The sequence below is a fragment of the Nannospalax galili genome, unplaced genomic scaffold (assembly GCF_000622305.1).
Source record: "Nannospalax galili isolate Female #2095 unplaced genomic scaffold, S.galili_v1.0 scaffold292, whole genome shotgun sequence".
NCBI lineage: Eukaryota > Metazoa > Chordata > Mammalia > Rodentia > Spalacidae > Nannospalax > Nannospalax galili.
Window position 1 is genome coordinate 46169 of NW_008332663.1, and position 6241 is coordinate 52409.

Sequence of the window (6241 nt, forward strand, 5' to 3'; positions counted from 1 at the left end):
ATGTTTTTTAGGAGGTTTCTAGATAGTCTTTATGGCCTCTTAAAATTAGGATTATAGACAAACAGGGGTAGTTTATTTTTGTCCTTTCCTACTTGTAGCCCTTTTATTTCTTTCTCACATTTTAGCTAAAACACCAAGACCTCTACTGAGTGGACAGAAAGAATGGACAGTTTTACTTGATTTCTTATTTTAAAAGAAACCTTTCCGTTTTTCCTTATTTTTTTAAATAATATTGCCTTTAGTTTGTCATATACACCTTTTACCATGACTAGGTATGCTCCTTCTATTCTTAATTTCTTTCTGGACCCTTATCATAAAGGAATGCTTAACTTTGTCAAGAGCTTTTTCTCTGCATTATTGAGATGATCACTTGATATCTGTCCCTAATTCTATTTATGTACCATATTATATTTATTGATTTCCGTATGTTGAGCCATCTGTGCATTACTGGGACTAAGCCAGCATGTTCATACCAAATCATTTTTAGTGTGAATTCTGTTCTTGAGTAATTTAATTACAATTTTTGTGTCTATATTTATCAGGGAAAGTGGTCTACACGTGTGTGTGTGTGTGTGTGTGTGTGTGTGTGTGTGTGTGTGTGCGCGCGCGCGCGCACATGCGCGCATGTGTTCCTATTTGATTTGTTTATCAGTGTAACAGCTTTATAAATGAGTTTAGTAGCATCACTACCTGTTCAATTTCAAGGACTCATTGAATAAATTGGTGTTATTTCTTCTTTAGTGTCTGATACTATTTTGGACAATGAACCCATCGACTCCTATCCTCTTTTTCATTACAAGAGTCTTCAATAATGCTTCAATAACATTGCTCATTATAGATATCTCAGTCGTTGAAACCTTCTTGCTTTATTTCCATAGATCATATGTGTCTAGAAATTTGACAGTACTCTCTAGGTTTTCAAATTGACTTGGAAACAGATTTTCAATTATTTTCAAATGACCCTCTGAATTTTATTAATATCCGTTTTAACATCTCATTTTCCTAATAACAATTTTAAAAAGAAAAAGCAAATGTATATATATGTAGGTATGTGTATTGACATGTGGTCTAGTTATGAGACAAAAGGATTACTGTTTAATCTGATTTATAGTAAAGAAATATAGATAAAACTGATTCTTCAAAAGTTTCATATATGTAATAGCAAAAATATTAAAAATGTGATTTACAGTTTTAATTCTATTTAATAACTAAATTTTAAAGACATCAAAGGGCTCCAACTTCCATTATTTACTTTGATAAGCAATGCCTTCCTGAAGACCATTCATCTTGCAACTTGTTACCTTGAGTTTCCTCTCTGAAGAAGAAAAGAAATTCACATGTCCTGATAATTGGCCTTCCCTCTTTCTAATTAATTCTGGGATTTGCCTGAGGCATTATTACACTCACCATTTCTCAGCCAATAGGGGAGTATGCAGATGTTTGCCTCAAATTGGCAGTACGGACCACATCTAGAGAAATAAATGAGAAGCTCTATGCAACTAGTGTAAGAAAAATACACAAAAGTTTTATTTTATTTCAAAACAATTCCTAATATTGGAAAACTAATGGTAAATCCAGTAATACTAAGAGTATAGTCCTCAAATGCTGTCTAAATGAATGTATAGTTGGAAAACATAAGTAGCTTAAAATGGATTATAGGGGCTGGAGAGATGGCTCAGTGGTTAAGAGCACTGTCTCGTCTCTCAAAGGATGCAGGTTTAATTCTCAGCCCTCACATGGCACCCACATGTAGCTCCAGTTGCAGGGGATTCGATGCCCTTTTCTGACTTCTGCACTCATTGCATGGAATGGGTGCAACCAATACACTCATACACACAAAATGAAAATAATAAATAAAATATTTAAAAATTGATGGTAGAACATAGTTAGCCAACTGCCCTGCTTAATATATTTGCTCTAAGACATCAGGCAAATGAGAAAGCATAGAGGTTGGTGCCTGCTGTGCTGCTAGAGTGCATGGGATGGAACTGATACTAAATTCTAAACAGAGATAGATAATTAATTTTCCTAAACCCTCAGCACACCTTTGTTGAAACACAACAGTGCAAGGGAAATAAGATGTGCTATTTGCATCTCTTTGGTGGATTTTGTCCAGTGTCATCATTTATGTGTTTTGATATGAGAATGAGCACCACTGTGGAATCTGTATACCATACAAGAGACATCACTCCACCTGTGGGTGCCACTGCCTTTTAATTTCAAAAGAAGTATAAAACAATCTTTGCCTTACTGGGTTGTTGTGAAGTTAAAATATTTTAAAGTTTGTTTCCTGGGTTAATATATACAGAACAGTAAAATGTTGTACAAGGGGCTGGAGAGAAGGCCCAGAGATTAAGAACGCTGGATGCTTTTGTAGAAGGCAGGGATTCAGTTCCTATCACTCACATTGTGACTAACTCCATTTCCAGGGGATCTGATGCCCTCTTCTGGCCTCCACGGGCATTACACACATGAGTGCTTATGTACAGGCAAAACATTCATACACACAAAATATAATAAATACATAAATAAGTAAATAAATAATAAAAAGGTGATGTAAAGAGCACTTTATGTATGTCAAAAACTAATACCTATTACTGCTGCTTGTCAACATTTATGTCTTGGCAAAAGTATTAAATACATTAGTGAGCATAGTTTTATTCTTTTCTCATTTTTTATAGTACTGAAAGTATTATGAAAACAAGCAGTCACATTATACATGTTCTTTTTCAAAACTGCTCCATCATCTGGTCTTTATTTAAGTAAAAGCAGAAGGAAAGTAAGGAAGAAGAGAGAAGTGGTAATATGGAGAAGAGAGACTGGAAGGGAAGGGGGCAGGAAAGAGGAAGGAGAAAAAGGGTGGTGAGGAGAAGAAGGAAGAGTGTGAGAAGGAAGGTAAGGAAAAGAGCCACCAAACTGAGGCAAAGGAAACTCAGGAAAGAAATTTTATCCTGTGTGAAAATAAGACTGGTAAGTAAAACAGAGTATACAAAAATACATAAATGGGCCTGCAAGATTTCAACAGGCTGCCCTCTTTTCTAGTTTTCTTTCTGTTGCTGTGATAAAACCCCCTCACTAAAAGCATTTCTTGGGAGGAAAGGGATAGTTCAAGTTACAAATCCAGGTGTATAGTCCATCATTGAGGGGAAGTCAAGGCAGCAACTCAAGCAACTGGTAACATCACATCCACAGTAATGACCAGAGAGGAATGAATGCACCCATGATCCTTGCTTGCTATTCTATGGTGCATTGCCTCTGACCAAGGAACTTACTTCACAGCCAAAAGTCCACAACAGTAGGATATTCCTGGCATGCTCTCAGACAGACCGGTGCTCAGATAGTTATCTCATACAGTTCAGGACCACTTGTCTAGAGAACGGTGCCACCCATAGGGGGCTGGGCGTTCCCACATAATTAACAATCTTCCATAGATGTATCCATAGGCAATCTGATTTTGGTAATTGTCTATGGAGGTTACAACCCTGATACTCTAGGTTGTAAGTTGATAGTAAAAACTAACCAAAATAACAGCAACTATGAAAAGTTAATGAGATAGAGCATTAAAAAAGGCTGCGAAAACCAAACCCTAAAAGTTTTATCTTGGGAAATCTCTGCTTGCTCAATTTTTGCTTCTGCTTCTGTAAACAAGTTTCTTGCTTGAGACCCCATTGCATGTTCCTCAGTTTCATAGACTAAAAAATATTTTCAACCAACCACTGACAAAGCAAGTCTGAAATGATAGTGGACGGCCTATAGATATTGTTAAAAAACTACAGATCAGTGCTCAGGGTTTGGAGATAACTCCCCTGAGTACATGTGGCACGAATAAGGTTTTTGGATTCTTCTCTCAGTCATAATACTTGTCTATGTACTACAAGTTCCCATAAGAGTAGGAGGTGAGAACCTACTAAACACAGTTTATAGGAGACACATATAGATTCATTAACTTAAAAATACATAATTATCTATTATTTTTGTTTTATGTGTATGAGTGTATTGCCTACATGTATGTGAGTGCACCCGTGTTGTGCAATGCCTGCGAAGGCCAGAAGAGGCTGTTGGATCCCCTGGAACTGGAGTTATGGACAGTTGTTAGCTGTCATGTGGGTGCTGGGATTCAAACCCAGGTCTTCTGTAAGTACAACCAATGTTCTTAACCACTGAGCCATCTCTTCAGCCCCAGATTTTATTTAGTCTTAAAATTATATGTTTGATAAAGAGGTGATGTTCAGAATTCATAGAAAAATTAACACTCCAAAATTTAAAATATAAATAATTCAATTAAATATTCTGTAAAGAGTTTGAACAGTTCTCTAAAAGGTTATACAGAGTAAATCTGAATATAAATAAATGTTCAGCAGAATTCACCAATAGAGAGAGGTAAATCCAAACCACAGGTTGATACTTCTTTTTATTTATTTATTTATTTGTTTATTCATTTTTATGTATATCAGTGTATAGCCTACATGTGTGCAAGTACACCCATGTCATGCAATGTCCATGGAAGTCAGAAGAGTTCATCAGATCCCGTGTAATGTCACCGGTCAGTGACCACAATTCAAGCCTGATGGGCTTGGGGGCCCCGAGGTATAGGTGCAGAAGAAATCAGGACGCAGGGGTGCAGAGGCACGTGAACCAGTGCATGCTTTATTCTAAGAATCAACCTTATTTATAGTATAACAAGAGGAAAGGAAAATGTTCTTCTCAAGCCAAATTACCTCATCAAGATATTTACAGTACTTTTATGACATTTGCAGTACCTTTGTGTTCCCTGGGCTCAGCCCTTTTTGGAATCGTACCTGTCCTTCCATGCCTATTAAACATTCTATTCTTTACATACAACTTTATTACACAGCCTTGTTATACAAGCTTACTTATGTATGTTTAATAGGGTTCAAGGAACTGTCAGTCTCGTAATAGAAATCACTGCAGAAGAACATCCAAATTCTCAGGGAACTGAGGCTTCCTGGTCCAGATCTGAGTTTACTTCAGGTCAGAACTTATTCTGAATTTACTTCAGATCAGAGCTCGGGCCTTCACAATTCCCCTTTATTTTTTTATAATGCCAGATCAGGTTATACCCTGGATAGAAAGACCATGCCTGTCTTAGGCTGTCTTCTGCAAGAGCAAAGTCTTACCCATCATTGGTATGCAGCTTCCATCAACTACGCCCTCTCTTAGGTTGACTTTCTCCCAGAAGATCTTACCCGTCATTGACCACCAGTCTTCATTAGCGAGGGAGCACAATCTCATATTATATACAATCCTAGATTTACCATAAACCCCACTAAAATATTCACAATGGAGGTGATTCTCTATTATTCTCAGCTTTCATCTTCTCATTGTGATAATGCAAAGCAGTAATTAATGTTTCAGCAGGATGCTTATTAGTAAGGCGAGATACAATTCCAAGAACACATTGATATCCTATAAACGCTAAGCATAAAAGTATTATAAAAGTAGCAGCTGAAGATCCAAGACTATGTGACAAACTTTGCTACCATCCTCGAGGATCAAGACCAGAAAGGGTATAAGCTAAGGTAGTAGCTACTTGATCAATAGAACTAGTAGAAGGTATCTCTTTTAAAAGTATCTCATATATCTCTTCTTGTAATTGTATATCATTAAAAGTTACATTATCCATTTTACCTTGAATATACAATTCCATATTTTCCCATTCATATTTGGAATCATTATATTTATATGGGGTAATACAAATTTGAGAATTCCAATCACATACATATTTCATAGTTTTTTTGTAATTCCAATAGCTTATTTCCCAACCAATGTAACCCCCCTTGTAAAGCCACAATTTCTTCTTGTAGTTGTAAGTTAATCTGAACCTGATGTGTCCAAAGCTTATGAGAATCATCATGCCAATGTTCAATAAAGTCTTGCATTTGAACAGAGTTCTGAAGCGCCACACCAGCAGCAGTAGCAGTAGCAGCTAAAGCAATGACTCCCAAAATAGTGGCAATAATCAAGCCAATCATACGTTTGCTTTGTTGTAACAGTCTTTGGAAAAATCGCATAATTAGTCCTTGAACAGGACTGCTTTCCCAGGGATGATACTCTTCACTGGAATCCATAAGGAATTTCATTGAGTTAAAATCATGACTGATTCAAAGATTGATTAAATATAGAATTATTAAGACAAGTACACAGACGACAATTTTGACAAGATAACTCCATCTCGTATATTTACGTGTCCTATCAATATCACTGGTGGGAAGTGTACACA